The 21,091-nt window shown below is 37.2% G+C and overlaps 1 protein-coding gene across 1 annotated transcript in view; it reads left to right on the top strand.

Moving 5' to 3' along the window:
* Cntnap2 (contactin associated protein 2) overlaps positions 1-21,091 on the top strand; it is a 1,965,545-nt gene that overhangs the window by 757,430 nt on the left and 1,187,024 nt on the right. The gene's annotated exons all lie outside the window — the stretch shown is intronic.

Below are 21,091 nucleotides of genomic sequence, written 5' to 3'. Positions count from 1 at the left end.
AAAGACATACTTATATACATGATAAGAAATGAAAGGATTCTAAACAGATAGAACTAGAGGTTGAGTACCATCAAGCCTTGACTACTGACTGTACTTGGCCCACATGTGAAACCCTCACAAAAGAATATTTGATTGATTGTTGTTTATATATCTCCATCTTACAAATCAGATCATTGAAGTTCATGAAGCGAATCAACCATCTCTAGTATTAACTAATGCCATTTTAACTTTTACTGGTTTATCAAATCATTTTCATAGTTGAGACATATTCAAATCAGAGAATGGCAGATAGACTCATAAGGACACGGATAATAAATTAATTATTAACACTATAATCCTGGTGAGCAGCATGTTTTGATCACGAACTGAGGGCGCTGATGATGTGTCAGATTCTGAGTAAGGGCCTCATTTAGAGCTTATGATACTGCTGTTTTGTATTAAAGATCCCAGCAGTTACCAATGAGAAATATGCATTGACATTAGTTCTGTTCATTTCCTTAACTAGTGAGTATAAATATTAGCACAATAACATACACATGCGTATACTGGTTTATTAATCCTAAATGTTCTTAAAAGAACAATTGAAAAGGAACAAAATAAATCTGTCTGATTAGAGCCCAATATATTTTAATTAGTTTTTTTTCTGCCTAAGAGAAGTTATTTGACAACTCTGACAAAATAAGAGCAGTTGAATGAAGTATGTTGAAAAGCCAGTATAAATTATTTGAAGAACTTTGAATGGTAACTTAAAATGACTGACATGACCTTCAGAGCTTTAGGTTTGAATTGACTGAGAAGATGTGGAGTAAAGCAATGAGAGTCAAGCACACAGAAAACCTGGGATTGGGTGGGCTGTATGCTTAGGTAGAGGCACAACAGTGGTCCAGAAACTCTGTGTTTTATTATGTACAGTTGAGCAAGGAAGGGCGAATAGCTATTCTTGGTAGGAGGTATCTGTAAGGGATAACTCTCAGGCTGCAGTTATCAAGGGGGAAAATATTGTGCTTTGCATTTTCTGTACACTGTCTTCTGTACAAGGTCTTGCCATTCTCTGACTCTCAAGCAATGACAACAAAAACATATTCATTTGCAACTTCAACCATTCCCCACAAGTGACCATGATATATATTATATGAAGAAATCAGAATATAAAATTTTCATGCAATTTTAATACAATATTTCTTTCACCTAAGAATTTGATAAAACATATAGCTAGTGTGTAAAGATGCCAACCATATTTACTGACATTTTAATATATGAATAATATACATTTTTATATATTCTATTGAGCTAATATACTATAACTTCATCACTAATATTTGAAAATCACAGGTTTGGGAAATGGAAAACTGTTTAAATGCTGGCTGTATAAGCAAGAGGACCTGAGTTTGGACCTAGCTTCCATAAAGAATGGCAGCTATATCTCTATGAGTCTGGACCCTATTACTGAAGATGCACAGACAAGTAGCCCACTGGTAGCCAGTTGGTGAGCTTCTGTGTCAGTAGACAATCTGCTTCAAAACATAAAGTAGATGGTGACAGAGCAATAGAAAAAGCATCCACACATGTACACTCAATTACCACAATCACAAAAATGGAGATATTACATTATGTCACTTCCATAAATATAGCCAAGTTTATAGAACAAAAGTTCAAAATAATAGTTGCTAGGGGTTGGGCAGAGAGAATACTGAGAAATTATGAATGAATGAACGAATGAGTGAATGGGCACAAAATTTGAGTTAAACGGTTTAAATTGTACTTTTCTGTTCAATATTTTGGGATTGAGAGATGTATTAAACACTTAAAACTATTTAAAAGTTATTAATATGATTTTTCTTGTCACAAAATATTTAAGTATCATTAACTTAAAGTGTAAAAAAAAATGACAAAATAAGTTATATATTCCCAATAAAATAGAGATTTGGAGGATTGGCATATTGCTCCATAAGTAAAGGACATGGTTTTCAAACATGAAGTCCTCAGAAACCATGTAAAATGCAAACATGATGTGATGTCACACACTTGTAATCCTGCTGATGGAGAAGAAGTGAATTTCTAGTGCAGGTCCTCATTGTACAGCAGACATCACACAGTCCAGTCCACTTGTAAACATGTGCATTGCAATGTTACATTTTATTTTGGAACAGAATAGATCTAGATGGATTCCGAGGACTTACTGGCAAGCCAACCTAGGATACTTGTTCAGTTTCAGGCTAATAAGAGTATTTGTCTCATAAATCAAGTTAAACAGTACCTGGGGACTGGATCCTGAGGATGTCCATTGGCCTCCATGTGTCATGCATCTTCACATGACACCCCCACATACATATGCTTCCACAACCATATGTACCTGTACATCATTCGCAGGTACATTCATATACATATTCAGAGAATGCAGTTTTTAAATATGTAAAATATATGAATATTGGTTTGTCTATTCAGATGTTTATGAAAGTTCTACCATCAGTATCAACTACAATTTCCCATTGTTCTGTTCATTAGGAAATTTTAAGTCCAACTCTGCATCACTTCATTTTATTCCTTTGTGTATTTGTACATATAACTTTCTGTCTACAGAATATTGATCTGATACTAGCAAAGTTCTTGTCATTTTCTATCTCTTCCCCAACTCAGTGACCATGTTGAGGACTTACACAAGCTAGAACAATTTTCCATAGGTTCCCAGATTCCTATACCTCAACCTATAAATAATGATTTCCCAAATATCACCCTATTAATTTTATTTAAAAATAAATGCTAAAACTATGTGAATACAATCTAATGAAATGACACTAGTAACAACTTAAAACCCTCAGAAATTTTTTCTTTCACATGCATAAAATCTATATTTGAAATGCCACATGCAAAGAAGTTGCTTATTATTCCCATGTTATTGGTATTCAGATGTCATATTATATTTAAATGCTACATAAAATGCTTCCAGCAGTTACAACTCAAAAAAAACCCATAATGTTCATAATGATATGACCATACAAAATAATATTTTATACCCCAAAGCAAATATATATGAAATGAAATGCTACTTTCTTCTATGGCATTATTAATTGTAAAAATAAGTAACTTGTGCTTTCACGCATCTCTGCTACAGTCCTGTGCAGTGTCCTATGTCACAGCCATACACAGAATCCTTTTGCAAACATGTGCCTCACTATGTCACTTTCCTGGTTTGAATGGAATGCATGGGGATTATTTGTGTTAAATGTACTTTGAAGTGTAACGTTATCCCTTCTGATAAGTGGTAGGATGTAATGAAAAGAGATGGTTCTTTGGGTTTAGATACAAAGCAAACTCCATGTTTATTTAATGAGTGATTTGAGATGGTTACTTAAGCTTTCCAAATCCCCTTTCTGCCACCTCACAATGGGCGCTATAGTGCTCACCCCACAGGTTTGTCATGGGGATTAAACAAAATGTTAATGGCAAGATGCACAGCAGTGTGGCTGACTCAAGGCAAACACAGATATTAGCCATTATTATTACTGTACTGATGTTCAGGTTTTCTTATTCTTCCCCACTACTGCAAAGCTGTTTCCTACAGTTTCATCCCTAAAATGGATTTCATTATCCAGCATCTGTTCCGACCTTAACAAACAAGCAGACAAATAAAATAAAATAATAAAATAAAATAAAATAAAATAAAATACTAACAACAAAAGCCCACATGCTTAGTACTTATTAAACCTTAAACCAAGCTCTTGATGTTCACAAGGAATTATTGTGGTGTTTAGAAGGAATAGCCTGCAGATCAAAATATCATTGTTAGAAAAGATGCCTTCAAAAAGAAGGGCAAGAGATAGGGCTGTGGAGCCTGAAACAGCTTGACTGACGTGAGCTGCTTGAAACCATCACATCCAACACTTTAATTCCCATATGAAGACTTGGGAACACCATGAAATTAGTAAAGTTCCTCTGTTACAACTCACAAGGAATGAGTGGCAGGACTCATGAAGATTTAATATTTAAATATTGGGTTATATTTATTTCTTTATTAAAACTTCTAATAGTTCATTTACTCATATAAGTTGACCAATAAAATTGAACATGTTGGTGATCTCAGCCATGGAATTTTGAAGCAATGGAGTAAAATTCTACTGTATGTCTATGCCATGTTCTTATTAACAGTTCTTTTGTTGATTGACACATAAGCTGGTTTCATTTCCTTGCTCTAGGAAATACAGCAGCAATAAACATCAATATGAATGTATGTGTCTTTGTGGGAGGATATAGAATTCTTTGGGTATATGCTTAAAGTTGGAGAAAAGTGAAATCATGAAATTTTGAGAAGTATAGATGGGCCTGGAGAATATTATATTATATTATTTAAGATGAGGAGTATCAGAAAATAGACATTGCATGTTCTGTCCCATGAGTGGATCCTGATTTCTTACATTGTTTTGCATGTATATAAAGGAACCAAGAGAGAGACAGTGAACTAGATAAGAGACCTGAGAGAAAAACAAGAAGACAAAACCTACAAGGCTATCCTGGGCCTGGGATACAGAGTGAGTGGAAAGACAGTGTAGCCAATGTAAAGAGACTATGCTCCCAAATAAAAATTTTAAAGAAGGGTGGGTGAGAAATAAATGCTCAGTGATAGAATCCTTGTCTTGCAAGTAAATGAACAAAAATTCAAGCCCAAATATTGAGTGAAGAGCCAGAGAGAGGGAGACAGAATTTTGTACACCAGAGTGAAAAGATGAAGTTGTACTGAACCCAGGAAGTAGAATATGTCCATTCTTCAGTTATATTTGAGTAATCACATATGAGTATTGAGAAAAGAAGGCTAGGCAGGCAAGTGTCTTAGTGGGGAAAGGAATTGTCTCTGAGCCTGACTACCTAAGTTGAACCTCTAAGACCTATGTGGAGGAAAGAGAGACCCACCATATATGGGTTCAGGGTATTCAACTCTGGTCCTGTAAGCTGTCCTCTGATATTCATATAGGAGTTCTGCCATATGCACCTCCTTGCCCCCACAAATACATAAATTTAGTAAAAAAAAATGCTCAGATTAATAAAAGACAAAATTATTTAATAGTTCACATGCAGTTGGGTATAAGCAGTTAAACAGGTACTTTTGGAAAGAATGCCCGAGTGTCTGTGTCTTGGGTGCTGAAGCATCATTATAACACTCCTCATGTCAAATGAGTTCACTTTATCTGAATTATATCTTCATCCTGGCTGGCAGGGATATGTTGGTTGGCAAAGAATTACAGCAACTTTGGGAAAGAGATGAGAAATAGAAATAATAAATGTAATTAACAGAGAACAGCTTATTAAAATTAATATAATTGCTTGTAATGCTACTGTTAGTCTTTTACAAATGTCCTTCAATGCTGTCAGCCACTGGGGCCTTTGACATAGCATAGCCAGGTGTCAGTTAATGCAATATAATTTATGCAAAATGTTGATGCCATCTAAAATGCTATTAAGTATATAATTTTAGTTCTGATATTGAGAGGCTATTTTGAGTGACCATTGACGAAAGATTGCTAAAATTCCTCTGAGATAAATTGATGTGTGAGAAGTTTCAGGACAGACATGTCAAAAAGAATGTGTACACTCAGATAAACATTGGAGAAACATCTCACATGTCTAAGATCCATAGACTACAGTATAGTCCAATTATGTCATAAAATTTCTATTCTTAACAAGAAACTGTGGAATATATCATAGGATCTCAAGGGGTAAATGGTGTGAAAGAATTGCATCCTAGGCAACCTGTAGACTTCACTTTCCACTGTGCTCTGTATGTATTGGTCTGCACAAAAGTCTTGAATTCTCTTCAATGCACAAATGGCCCCTCTTTCTCCTTACTTCTCTATAACACTTTGTGCAGTACATTTCCATAAATAGTTATGAAATATTTGGTTGATCAAGTGATTAAATAAATCAATGTGTCTTTGAATGAGGAAAAATGAGCAAAGAAAAGTCTGTTATCCCATCTCTAATAAAGCAGTCTTTAATAAGCCCATTTCTCACAACTGTGAAACATTTGATTGACTTTATTTCACCCTAGACAAAGGAAAAGAATAAGTGAAGCTGAAAATTCCACAGCAATTTCAGAAAAATTTTCAGAGGCCACGTTTTTTATGAAGTCTACCAATAAAAAGGCACAAGGATTTCAAATGGAAGACATGATGCTGGGCCCTATAAATGTCTCGGAAATTAAATAACTGTTTTTATAGTTTCCTTCTAATTTCTGCTTTTTAAAAAAAATATGCAGATGAAATAGTACAAATAAGGTGACACAGTCTACACACACTATGGAGGTTTGTTCTGGTCCCAGATTCTCCCCAACCAGCCTTTGGGAATCTTTCAATCAGTTGTTTATCCTTTCAGGACTCAGAACCCCATCTGTGTGGGCAGAAAAGGCAGATTTACAGGTGCATTTGCTACTCTTCTGCAATTGTCACCAAATTACCTGACACAGATGACTTAGGAAAGACTTATTTTCACTCAGATTCAGAGAGCTTCAGTACTGGTTCATAGAGAAAGCAGGGCAAATCAAACCCTGTCTTTGGTGGCAGCTCCATGAGGCAGACATTATTCACTGCATGGCAGACCAGGAAATAGAGAATCACACCTAAACTGGGGCTAGAGTAAAACTTGTGAAGAGCTATCTACAGTTACCCACTACTAGATCAAACACCTTAACAGTTGTACAGGATATCAATGCAGTGCCACTAGCTAGGGGAAAATGTATTCAAACCATGCCTACTGGGAACAATTCAGATTCAAACCACAGTCACAGGAAAGCACATCAATAGTTAATTCTGAGCAAACTCTTGAGACTCTCATCTGGAGAACTGCATGCAAATACTAACAGACAACAAAGGCTATGCTAATTTATTCCTTAAGTAGAGGAGAGAAATGGTTTTCTAGGTGATCCATAATAAATTTGTAAACTAACCAGATGGTAGCAGTAAACTGTAACTTCAGGCAGGTTATTGAAAGTTCTGGGATTATTATTATTTTTTTTTAGCTCTGATACTAAAGAACAACAACAAAACAAAGATATTGAGAGACTAAAACCCCACCTTGTTTCCCTCCAGTTCTGTGTCTCTAGCAAATCCCACACAGATAGAGAAACTTCTGTAGACCTGCTTTACCCATTAAAGGGGGGAATTATGTTGCACCCTTGGACCCAAGGCCAGGAAATCGAGAAGGCCATCTTTAAATCCCCCATTTACGCTTAGTTTACTTAGTTTTCTTTCCAACATCTAAGTATTTTGATCATAATCAGACAGTAGAATGTTTCTGAGAGAGGATGATGATAAGATTGCAAAGGGAATGGAAAAAAGAGGTGACAAATAACGGAGTTGAAATGTCATCACCATGGCCATCCAGGTCCACCTAGTCCCTCAGATTCATCTCATTCATATGAAAACTTCCTAGTTTTTAGAGCAGACGTCTAGCAGAAATCCCTGTGATGAAAGAAACATTTCACATATAATTAAAATGGGTACTAGTGAAATGCTGAATATCATGTCTCCAATGCTATCAAGTCACTAAATATATGTAGTGAGCGAACACTCAGAATGTGGTTACTATGATTCAGAAACTGGCATTACTGTTGTATGAATTTTAATTTTGGTGTGCTTGTTTTGGTTTGGGTTTTGAAGTGCTACATGTTGTATTCCAGGTTTTGTGCGTGCTCAATAGGTATTCTACCAATGACCTAAATCTCAGCTGTATTTTTTGTTTGTTTGTTTGTTTGTTTGAGACAGATTCTTAACAATGTATCTCAGTTTAGCCCTCAAACTTGCTATCTTCCTGCTTAAGTCTTCTGAAAACCTGGTTCTATTTTGCTTATTTCTTTGTTAATTTATATGTCAGTGTAAATAAACCTTCCAATGGTGGGTATACACCATACTGCACAACATCCAGAAAGGAATAATCTCTCTACCCCAAAAGCACAGAAGCCCTGACAGTTTCATATAAGTAAGCCTATGACACATCTGTACTCAAACCAGCTGTCCTATTAAAGAAACCTAAAAAAATAAAATAAAAAAATAAAATAAAATAAAATTACCTGAAAATCTCTTTTTAACCTAAAACAAAATAGACTAGAGTAGTGTTGTGCTTTTAGTATATTTGTGGGCTTTGTTTTTCAAAGACATTTAAAAAGCATTTAAAGAACAAATGTTTTTGCTTTGATGTAGAGATGAAGTTTAAGCAACTGCCATCTTTCTATTTTACTTTCCACAGACACTGTCATGTTTTGAAGGTGACTAAGTACAACATAGAACAATCAAATAAGTATGTTAAGCAGGAAGACATGCAGAAGTGGAAAAAGTATGTAGTTTTTAGGGAACAATAATGTAAATTACCTACTGACGGCCCAGTTATCAGGGCCTACATACTCTGAAAAATGTCTTCATGTTAATCACATAAGTTGCAGGATCAGTGTTTTGGAGTTCTGAGATTTTCTCGGTTTAACCTGAGACAAGAATACTCAGTAGAACTCAGGGATTAAGCAACCTAGAGGTCACTAAGAGGGCCTTTCATTTTCATACAGCCTCCATGGTTCCACTATATGAAGACTCCAAGGAATGTAAAAGGCATGCATTTGCCACTGAACTGAAGCTATCAACTCTTTCCTGAGGTAGCAAGATGTAAGGTTGAGAAACCTAGAGCCAGGGTTTTGTTTATCCTTTGAACATGCTCATACTAGAGACTGAACAGTCTAAATAATATTGAGAAGGACATATCCTCATTTATGGTTGATTTATACCAGAGATTAGTGGTCTAAAACCAAATAACATATGTATATGTATTAGAAATCAACATAACCAAAAGATATTGTATCCTTCCCGTGTGTGTGTGTGTGTGTGTGTGTGTGTGTGTGTGTGCGTGTGCGCGTGTGCGCGTGTGCGTGTGCGTGTGCATGTTTCCACAGGCCTAGGATAGGAGTTCATGGTTACTTGGACTCTGTTATCTCCCATGGTCTCATTAGATCTGCCTCCGTTACTCAGTATCTCTTGATCTAATCTTGAACCTCATCCAGATCTTCCACTACAATCATGTTTTCATTTTCCTCTGTAAAGCAATTCTACAGGGCTTTGTAGCTGATGCTCTGAAGTCTGTTATTTCACTTGTAAATGGCCTTTCAACTCTTTAGTTAGATTTCCTCTATAAGAGAAAGTTTCCTGTAATGTTTCAAAATAGTAGATATTTCTGCTCCCCACCAGGCAATTAGATGATAGTGTTAATTTGTACAGCTGACAGGTAGAAAGCAGATTATTCTATAAAGAAGGTGTGTGTACTCCTTCTACTCCACTGTGTCATCACAGCAGCAGGATCCTCTCATGATTCATCCAACAAGCAGGAGGCACCTTCCTCTGTTGTGCTGTTTCCATTGTGCTTTAATTATCTCTCTACATGACTGCAGTCTCCAAATAGGAAAGATACTCCTTAAGGCAGAGATAGTTTCATATCAATTCCTATAACCCCAGGCCTTAGTCTGCTGCCTGGGACCTAATTATAGCAATCAATATATGCTTAATAGGCTAATAGGGCCATCATTCATTTAACAAATATTCCCTGGATGTATACAGAACCTGATGTTCAATCTGAAATCTGTAAAATTAATAAGAGTTAGAGGTATTAGAAGAAAGAAAGAATAGTGAGGAGTGAGGACACAGTGTGAGGCAAATGGGATAGCAAGAATGACTGAAAAACATTCTACAGAGTGTAACAGAGGGGATTAATATAGTCTTGCTTCAGGTCATTCTTTGGAGTTCTGGCCACTGTTGTTTGATTGCAATTTCTTTTAATCAATACCCTTTACTAAGGCCTTATTACGGATTAAGGCCTGAAGATGACACTGGCATCAAGATGAGAAAACCCAGCTGTATACTACTATATATGAATGTTATCACAACCATGTTTATTACTGTATTAATCCCAATAACTAACATATGGAACTAACCTGGATGTCAATCATCAGACGATAGACAAGAAAAATGTATATATCCACAGTGGAATTATATTCAAATATGAAGAAAAATGACGTACTGACATTCCCAGCAAACCATATAGAATTAAAAATAATTATATGAGCAAACTAAGCCAGATTCAGAAATACAAATGCAAAATCATGTATGAAGAATGCAATGTTAAAAATATATAAATACATACAAGCATACAGGACATTAGAATGTATATATATATATATGAATGAATGTATGACATGAAATGAGAAGAGGCATAAAAGATGAAGAAAGGCAGAGGGAGAACAATAGAGTAATGGAACATGTGGTAGTTTGAAAAGGAATGGTCTCCATAAACTTATGTGTTTGAAAGCTTGGCCCATAGGATATGGTACTATTAGGAGGTGTGGCTCTGTTGGAGAAAGTGTATTTTTGTGCAGGTAGGTTTTGTGGTCGCATATGCTCAAGGTAGATCTAGTGTGGCAGTTGCTTCTGCTGCATATGGATCAAGATATAAAACTCTCAGCTCCTTCTAAAGCACCATGTTGGTTTACATGCTGCCTTATTTCTCACCATGATGATGACAGACTAAACTGAACTGTAAGCAAGCACCAATTAAATATTTCTCTTTATTAGAATTTCTGTGGTCATGGTGTCTCTTCATGGCAATAAAACCGTAGTGAAGACAGGATATAAGTGTTGTAAAAAGAAGGGGTACATTTGGCAGTGTTCTCTAAGGGAAACAAACAGATAATTAATATATAGTAAAAGGAGATGTATTAGATTGGCTCACAGGATGCAGTATAAATTGGCTAGCAATAGATGTTTATATACAGGATGGACTGAAAATCTGATAGATTAGTCCTGGAAGCTAGATGCCTCAACAGTCCCAGCCGGGTCCTAGAGATCTTGGATTCCTGGAGGGATATAGATCTTCAGTACAAACTGGTAGCCTAAAAGATCTGGATTGTGAAGTCATCAAAGATGATAGAAGCAGCCAAGGCAATGGCAACAACAAGGTAGATGAATGTACATGGGGCAGGCAGATATGAAGGTAATCAGGCAAAAGCAAAATCTTTTCACCAAGACTTCCTTATATCTGGGCTGCCATAAGGAATGTAACTCAAATTCAAGTTGAGTCTTCCCTCTTCACTTAAATTAATCAAGAACTGTCTCTAATCTAATCTGATCTGATCTGATCTGATCTGATAACTCCTGGACTGTGAGCCAAGAGGGTAAAGGTACATGGGGTCCTCCACCTTATTCAGCTGACAACCAATATTATCCATCACAAAGGAGTTAGTTGAGACTAAAAAGGAGGCTAGTAGGAAGAGTAGAAGAAGGACATGTGGGCTAAATAATAAAAACATAATATATATAATATATATATATATATATATATATATATATATATATATATATATATATGAAAGTGTTACAAGGAAACACATTCTTTTGTTCTGGTCAAGAGTTAATCAAATAGCAAAAAAAAAAAACCAAAGAAGATTATGAGGAAAAGGAGGAGGAGAAAGGAAGAAAAGAGAGAAAAAAGAGAATGAAGGAGGGAGAAAAGGAAGAAGAAAGGAAGACAGACAGAAGAAAGAAAGAAAGAAAGAAAGAAAGAAAGAAAGAAAGAAAGAAAGAAAGAAGAGAGAGATAGGAAGGAAGGAAGGAAGGAAGGAAGGGAGGGAGGAAGGAAGGAAGGAAGGAAGGAAGGAAGGAAGGAAGACTATAGCAACATCTGGCTGTAACTTCATGCACGACTAAAACCAGTACAATGGCAGTAGCTTTGCAACTATAATATAGCCTAGAAAGTGGGTTGTGCTCTACAGATCACAGTTGTTTTTGGAAACATTGCATCAGTGGGGAAAGAAGGGAGACCTCCCTCTAGGCTTTGGAATGAGACTTGCAATGTAGTCAAGTGTAGTAGCAAAGATCATGTCTGGGTTCTTAATGTAGTATAGGCAACTCCCAAGGACAGATAGAGAAGACACATGTGGCCATAAAAGAGAAAGACAGAGGTGTTATGAGATTGGTCTGGAGATTGGGGAAGATCCTGTCAGTCTACAGCTTTATAAATCTTGTTTACATTGATTCCATTAGGGATCCAAACATATGCCAGTAAAGTACTATAGGCCACAGTTTTTAAAGTTGGTAGTAACGAGCATGGAAGAGAAGTAGTTTAATTGTATCTGCTCTATTTAAAGCCTAGCAATTGGCACCATATAAAAGATGGATCTGAGGCAGTAAAGAGTATTTGAGCATGAGAATTAGTGGCATGTGGCTGAAATCCAATGAAACATGTGACAGCTTTCCATAGAATAGAGTGGGAATCAATAAAATTCCATAAGAATTATTAGAAGACAAACTCTACAGGAATTGCTGTGAATTGCATATAAGCCTTGATAAGAAAGAACCCTGGTCCTGACTGTGTGGCTCGAGAAGCTCTTCAGCAGTGCCATATTAGAAGCTGGCAGCAGAGAGTCAGGTTTGAAGACAGCATTCCAACTATATTGTATTTTCAAACGTTGAATCGGTAGTGATTTACTGAATCTATAGTTTCCAGACTATAAGTGACATGGGGGCAACAATATCAACCAACCAGACCCCCCAGAGCCCCCAAGGACTAAACCACCAACCAAAGAGTACACATGGAAGGACCCATGGCTCAGGCTGCATATGTGGCAGAGGATGGCTTTGTCAGGCATCAGTGGGAAGAGAGGCCCTTGGTCCTGTGAAGGCTCGAAGCCCCAGTGTAGGGGAACGCCAAGGCAGGAAGGTGAGAATGGGTGGGTGGGTAGGTGAACACCCTCATAGAAGCAGTGGGAGGGGGGATAGGATAGGGGGTTTCTGGGGCAGGAAATGGGATAACACTTGAAGTATAAATAAAGAAAAAATCCAGTTTAAATAAAAGAATATGGAATTCAGTGGTGCTGAGGGTGATTTAAACTGTGGGGCCTGGCTCAAGCAGTTTCAGAAGAGAAGACTTTTAGTATGTTGCCTAGAGACCAACTGTGTTATTTTGGTAAAGAGTATGCTTGCTTTTGCCCTTGTCTGAAGAAACTGCCTGAGGGGAAGTCTAAGGTGGGGAGAATCAGATTATTTGCATTGACAAAGGAAGTCTCAGAAAAGTCTAGCATAGACTTTGTACTCTGGCTTAGTTTCATGAAGAGCATTCTGATCCAGGATAGCAAGCTTAGGACCATACAAAAGGTATGATTCAAGTAATAAAGGCAAGTCAGGATGGAGAATGGAGCTAAATCTCATGTTCAAGGAAATAAGAGAGTGGTGACATCAGGGCAAGATCACACTCAGCTAAACTTAATTGCTTATCCTTTTGAATTTAAACAAGGGATGGCTATATTTAAGCATTATTATTACTCGGTTAGTCATTTGGACCTTTAATCTGGAATGGACTACATCCACAAATGGAGGACACACCTGCAGTCCAGATTTTGAGTCAGGAAGACATAGGATTTGATATGGATCTTGAGACATAGTGGTCATAAAAAGGTGAGGTCCAGGCATGGTGGTGCATATCTTTAGTCGAAGGAGACAGAGACAAACAGATCTCTGAGTTCAGATCCAGCCTGGTACAGATCAAGTACCAAGTAGAGAAAAGCTTAAGTTCAAACATGGTGAAACACATCTTTAATCTCAGCATCAGGAGATAGAGCCATGCAGATCTCTCAGTTTAAAATCTATCTACTGAACAAGTTCCAGGACAGCAAAACTTAGTCAGTGAAGGTGTTGGAAACAGAAAAAGAAGGATGGTGATAATGTAATATCACAGTGGGGCACATTCCAACCCCAGCAAGCAGAACTTGGCAATTTCAGCCATGTGGTTCTAGATTTAGAGTCAAGAATAGAAGAGTTTGTTACAACAGTTGATGGTGGTGAGCCGAAGCTAAGAATTTAGTGGTGATTAAGAAGAGACCAGCATCACTGAGGTGAAATCTTCTGGGAAGTATTTTCTGAGAGCACAAAGCTGTGTTCCAGAGATATCCTGGGTTATACCTTATCCTGGAGCTGAACTTTGTAACATATAAGAATCACCCAGGTGGTACTGGTTTTGAAGGCCTGAAAGAGTCATGGAGAGCAGCTGAGAGTTAGCTCTGCAAGAGACCAGGAAAGGCCATTGGTCAAGGTTCAGTCTCAGTAGCAGTTGATGGTCCAGGACTAAAAGGGTCATGTAAAGAAGTTGAAGTTTGGTACCATGAAGGGATCATATGAGAGACTATTGGCAAATCCTAGTTGCAGTGGAAGACTCCAGTGAATTGTCAATGCCAGTCCCATGGGATGATCACCAAGAACAGCAGCAGCAATAGTCAAACAGAACTTAGAGTGCTACAGAGGACAGAGCTAAAGAAATAACTCAAGGCCTTTAGAGGAGCCCAGAAGATAATGTGTAGATGCCAGACATTGGAACAAGAAGCTGTAAAGTTGAAGTTGCATTAAATATCCCAAGATGTAGAGATGTCAGAGGCATGGTATGTCTGCTGAAGAAAACTGAGAACAGGGAATAGAAACAGCCCAAGACAACAATGACATCAGCCATAGAGATGAAGAGTTTGGAGTTTGACCAGCTAGGTTTTGGTCTTTCTCTGGTCAAGTATTTCCTTGCTATGACATTCTGGAAGGGTAGTGTATATGCTTTGCCATAAGATGTTTGAGTATATGATCTTCTTTTCTAATTTTGATTTTATAGGAGATTGCAGTGAAGTGATTGAATAAATCTTAGAAGAGACTTTGAACTTTGGACTTTTAAGATTGTTGAGACTGCTATAGACTATGGGTATTTTTGAAGTTGAACTAAATGTACTTTTCATTATGCTATATCTAGGCATGGTCCCCATAGACTCATGTATTTGAACAAGCCTATGGGGGCCAGGGTGGAATGTAATAGTTTAAATGTACTGAGCCCAGGGAGTAGAACTATTAGGACCTGTGGCCTTATTAGAGTAGGGGTGTCCTTATTGGAGAAAATGTGGGTAGAGGAAGGCTTTGAAATTATCTTCCTAGCTGTCTGGAAGACAAGAAATAGTCTTCTAGCTGCCTTCAGACCTAGACTTAGAACTCTCAGCTCCTTCTCCAGCACAGTGTCTGCCTGGACACTCTCATACTTCCTGCCATGATAATTATGGACTAAACCTCTGGACCTGTAAGCAGGCTACAATCAAATGTTGTTCATTGTAAGCATTACCTTGGTCTTGGCATATTCTCATAGCAATGGAAACCTGAACTAAGACAGCATCCAAGCCAAATCTATGTCAAGTCAAAAGTTCTGTAAGTATTGAAACGTAACTATTATGGGATACAGGGATGAGAGGGGTAGTCAGGGGTAGGGGGTGGGATTCAGAAGATGGCCTACACTGCAATCAAGGCAGGAGAGGGATTTGGGCATCAGAACAACCATTGCTAAAAGTTTGTCTAGGATGAGAGCCTAAGTATGCTCCATCAAATCAGCAAAACTAAAGCTGATGGAAGATTTTGTCGTGATTATTATTGAAGGCATGGGTAGAACTCATGAATTCATGTAAAGTAAGGGATATACTAGTTTAGGAGATTGACTGAGAAAGCATTGAATATCATTTCCAAGTTAAATAACATTGCAGGATGATGTCAGCCCCAAGGCAGTTAATTTGCGCATATAGATGTTTGCTTTTCAGTGAAGACTGTTGATCAGTCTTTGATTATTGCTTACTGTGTGACACTAGATTTCCTATTCTAGTCCATAGAATTTCACTCTGGATGAGGAACTTGCACTAAGATCCAACATTTCAGTGGCATGCCACCAAAACCAGCACGTTTCCCTGAAAATCATCCCATTTTCCTTCTTTTGTTGTTTTGAGTGAGCTCCATCTGCTCTTCCATTTATCAACTACCTCATATTATTGGATTTTGTCCTTGATTGGCCTATATCATGGGTTTAAATACTCAAATAACAGGCATTCCCTTGGTTCTTTCGTATGATGTTTATCATCTGGCTTCATAAAATTTGCTCATTTCATCCTTTCTGCATATGACAGAACTATAAGCTCCCATTTCTTTCTGATCTTTACCCCACTGGATATATTTCACCACCTTTGCTATGTATATGTTTAGAAAAAAAAATAGCAGATCTATCAATAAAATGCTTGCCACAAAGTTAGGAAGACATAAATTTCATCTCTATACCCATGTAAAAACTCAGATGTGGTAACACTTGCTTTTTAATCCCAGCACTGAGGAGGCAAAGATGAATTCTTGGGCCTTGCTGGTCATACAGCCTAGTGTAGTGAGAGAGCCTGTCTCAGTAAACAAGGTAGAAGGAAACTAAAAACTGATATCTATCCTCTACTTGTACATGCATACACATGCCTGTGCTACCACCTATAAATGAACATACACATATCCATATAAGTGAAATCATGAATGCCTTTATGTGCATGATCTAAATGCCTTCTCAGATTTAGAATTTTTTATTTGTTTGTTTTCAGGATATTTGTTTTTCCTTTTTCATCCCAAATACCTTTTGTGGAGACTCTGATAAAAAAAGCCATATGCATAAAAAGTCATTACTACCATTGGCTAAGTAAAATACAAACCAAATTAAAATTAATCTTTTAATGATGTTATTCTGTCCATAAAATAAAATTGCAGCAGATATCAGGAGGTTTTACTTTGTCTTATTTTACTGCAAATAAGTCCTTACTGACAGTGAGATTATAGACACAAATTCTCAAAGCACACAGCTATGAGATTTCAAAGCTTGGACCTATCTAATAGCTGCATTTGTCTATCTAAATTTCTAAAAATACCTAAAGGTATTTTGCTCCTTGAGAAGCACTGGTTTTTGGTAGATCTGATGATATTAAATTTATAAGCATTTATAACTACATTTACATTTATATACTACATTCCGCAGGGACACACATTGTAGATGTGGATTAGATTGACATAAGGGTAGGATACGTGGACCATGGTAATGAAGTTGTCATAGACCATTGATATAAAACAGAGATTTTGAATTGTTTGAATATATGATTTCCTTAAAAATATTCCTCCATAATTGTAAAATTTATGAGTTTCTTTTGTAGTAAGGAAATAAATCTACTTAAAATTTTATGTTAAATATTACTGCTCTTTTAGATAAATTGATACCATTTAACCTAGATAGACATGAGTTGATTAAGCTGAAATTACCAAGTAAGTCCATTACTCTCTTATCCTTTTTTTTTAAAAAATTTACTTTAAAAAATTAGTTTCAGAATGTCATAAATCTAAAATATTTTTATAGAATTCACCCCCCATTTCTTCCTCACACCTCTTTCCATCAACATTTTTTTCTAGCCAATTAATATACACTTTCATTTGTAATCTACTGAGCTCATTTTGCTTTATCAACATGTGCATGGGTGTGGAGCCCTTTTCTGGAGCATGGATAGCTTCTCAGGAACTGTATCTTTGGAGATAATCAACTTTCCCTTTTCCAGAATCCATGGATTTTCAATAGCGTCTCATCAAGTGCTAGGCTTTTGTGTTCATCTTCCCTTTCTATGATGAGATTGTTCTTTTTTTCTGGCTTGATCTTGCCAAGGACTTGTGTGGTTATTTCTATAACATCTGTGCCACTAGCTCATTAGTTGGTTAACTTGGTGAGCTTATCATTATCAAAAGCCCCAGATGTTACAGCTATTATTTTATAAAAAATATTTATTTACACTCCAGATTTTATTGCCCCCATTCACCTTCTGACTGTTCCACATCCAGTACCTCCAACCCACCCCCTGTCTCCAAAAGGCTGTTCCAACCCCCCAGCCCCCGCCTTACCTGACCTCTAAACTCCCTGGGGCCTCCAGTCTCTTGAGGGTTAGGTTCATCATCTCTGATTGAACACAGACCCGGGAGTCCTTTGCTATACCTGTGCTGGGGTCTCATATACACTGGTATATGCTATATTTTGCTCCTGTGAGCAAGCACTTCTTGGCATCAGCAATAGTATCTGGGCTTGGTGGCTGCATATGGGATGGATGCCCAGGTGGGACAGTTTCTGGGTGACTTTTCCTTCAGCCTCTGCTCCACTCTTTTCCCTGTTTTTCCTTTAGACAGGAGCAATTCTGGGTTAATATTTTTGATATGGGTGAGTAGCCCCAGCCCTAACCTCTAGATATGGTCTCTACTGGTTCTCTCTCTCCATTGTTGGGTATTTCAGCTCATGTCTGAAATACCCAACAATGGAGAGAGATGGGTCCTGATGGGTCCTTGGAGCCTCTTGCTTTTCTGGCATCTGGGACTGTCTGGAGGCTACCCCCAATTCCCCATTGCTACACACCTCTGTTCAATTTCCTGACCTTCTGTACATCTCCCCCAACTGCATCTCCTCCCGCACATGATAATGCCCTCATTTTTCCATCGCCCTCCTTGCCTCCTCCCAAGTTCCTCCCACCAGCTACCTCCTGTGATTATGATGTTCTCCCTTCTAAGTAGTACTGAGGAACCCACACCTTGGTTTTCCTTCATCTTGAGCTTCATTTGTTCTGTGAGTTGTATCGTAGGTATTCTGAGCTTTTTTCCTAATGTCCACTTATCAGTGCATACCATGTGTATTCTTTTGTTACCTCACTCAGGATGATATTTTCTAGTCCCATCCATTTGCCTGAAAATTTCATGAAGTCATTGTTTTTAATAACTGAGTAGTACTCCATTGTGTGAATGTACCACATTTTCTGTATCCATTCCTCTGTTGACGGACATCTGGGTTGTTTCCTTACTGGATAAATGTAAGGTCTGTGTTATTTTTGCTTCAACTCTCATTTCTTTCATTTACCATTTATCTGAAACTTAGAAAACTTCCCAGAGATAAGCTCATGAACACACACACACACACACACACACACACACACAAACACACATACACAAACACATCATGGTGCATTTCACCCTCCTCAGATCGACTCAAAACATTGTATTATAAAATATCTGGCTTTTCTTACTGTGTGGAAATAACAAAGCATACCACACCAGCAATAACAATGCCATGAGAATATATTAAACACAATAAAGCTTTAAAATCATCTCTTTTCACCATTGATACAATTTCTAAACAAAACCAGTTGAGATTTGAAAGCAATTTTGAATCAGCTACACTGTTATTGGTGAAGAAAAGTGTTGTTTGTATTATTTTTCACTCATGAAACTCAACCAGAGAAGTTTCTTGTTACCTGTCCCTGTCACTATAAATCTCATCAATATTATGGGTCCTGTCAAGGAATAATGTGCACTATTTAGGCTGTTTATATTTTTCATTTTAATAGAAGCTTTACTGCTAAAATATTAAAGGATTTATAATTTAAGAAATAGTAAGAAAAAGAAAAACAGCCCAATCTAGGTCAAATTTATTATTTTCATTTTTAGATCACTAGTTCTCTTTTAATCACACCAACTGAAAATTTAGGGTGCTACCCCACTAGCTGGCAAGTAGAAAAATCACTCATTTTATATTTTCTTAAGACATAGCTACTGACTTCCTCCAAAAAGACGCTATGGCAGGAGATGTTTTAATTGAATTATGTGAAAAATACTGTCCCATTCAGCTCCTTATAGTAATTAATTTCTACCTGGAAAAGCAGAGTGTTCCCTCATTTCAGAATAAATTTTCTCATTGTTTCCCATCATAGTCTTATTGTTCAAATGGCTCAAATGTAATCTTTTTCTTAATGTAAAGCAAATAGTTTCAAAAATGTATTTTTCACAATGGCCGCCTACCTTTGCTTCTTCTGTTGTAGAGTTACAGGTGGGATGTAATTCCTACTTTTGTGTATATTAATAAAACTAATATGGATTGGAGGCATAGCTCACTGTATATGAAGTTCTGGGTTCAATCTCAGTATCTCCCAAAATTCAGAAAAAAAAATAGATATGTGTACTTGTGATTATCTCTACATGCATTTCTGTTTGTACATTTTATTTGATCAATATGGACTTTTCCCTTCAACTTCATATAAAAGGAACTCCTGGCAACAGTGGTGATAAATAATATTCTGAGCTGAAGCACCATCTCTACACTCTTGAGAGACAGTCTAATAGCAAAATGTTTTCCGACTTTCCCCTCATGTTTTGCCTCTATGCTCAATAGTTGACAGCCACAGGCATACTTGTCTAGAGACTTGATTTAGGCTATTGTCTAGATAAGCAGCCTAGTTTAGTCTCTGAATAGCCCAGAAATTCTCAGCTAAATGCCTCATTTCTAGCCCTAACATCTAGCTGCTCTAAGCAAGGTTCTCAGCTTCTCTCAGACTTACTCCTCTGACCTAAAAGGTGCCCATAACGATGGTACCTGCTTCAAAGGGCTACTGTGAGGACTCATTGAGTTAATGTTTATGAAAGCCATATAGCATATAACAAGCACTGTGTAAATGGAAGAAGGTGTAATTAGAATGTAGCTACAAGCTATTCACGTGATAGAAAAGGTATAGAAATAATAGCCACTTGTAACTTAACAGCTAAACACACAAATGTAGGTGACCGTTGTACATGATATTTTATTTAAAGCTACTTGTTTTAAATTAACAAAAAGATTAAAAATTAGCCGTGGAAACCATAAGAGTCTGGTGGGAAACAATGGGAAATTTCATTTAAGGGTGAGAGAATATTCTGTATTTCTTAGATGAAAAATAAATTATTGTAGACGTGAATGGGGAAATATTTTCCATGAAAATTCAGTACACCTTACTTTACTTAAACCTCATTCTTTTCAAAGATTATTTGTATTATTTTTAAGTTATTATGCTTTTGTGCACAAGTATGTGCACATGAGTGCATGTGTGTGGTGAGCCCAGAGGAGGGCAATGCATGCCTTGTAGCTAGAGTTACAGGTGAGCTATTTGACATAGGTATTCAGAACCTAATTCAATTCTCTGAGATCAGCATGAGCTAGTAACCACTGAGGCAGGTCTTCAGGTCCTCACTGTTTATTCCTGTCTCCAATACCTTCTGGCTTCTTCTTACTGACAAGGGATACTATCATACGTCTTGCACATAGCACCTGATTTACCTTTCTCTCTTTGCTAAAGAAGTGCTAAGCATTTAAAATAAGCATCTCCTTACTAATGTATACTTCGTAATTAAGGAAGGTGACACATTATTTTCCATTG

Source organism: Arvicanthis niloticus, chromosome 15 (assembly GCF_011762505.2).
Source record: "Arvicanthis niloticus isolate mArvNil1 chromosome 15, mArvNil1.pat.X, whole genome shotgun sequence".
Taxonomy (NCBI): Eukaryota; Metazoa; Chordata; class Mammalia; order Rodentia; family Muridae; genus Arvicanthis; species Arvicanthis niloticus.
Note: the sequence above shows the minus strand (reverse complement) of the source record. Positions and strands in the feature narration are given on the sequence as shown.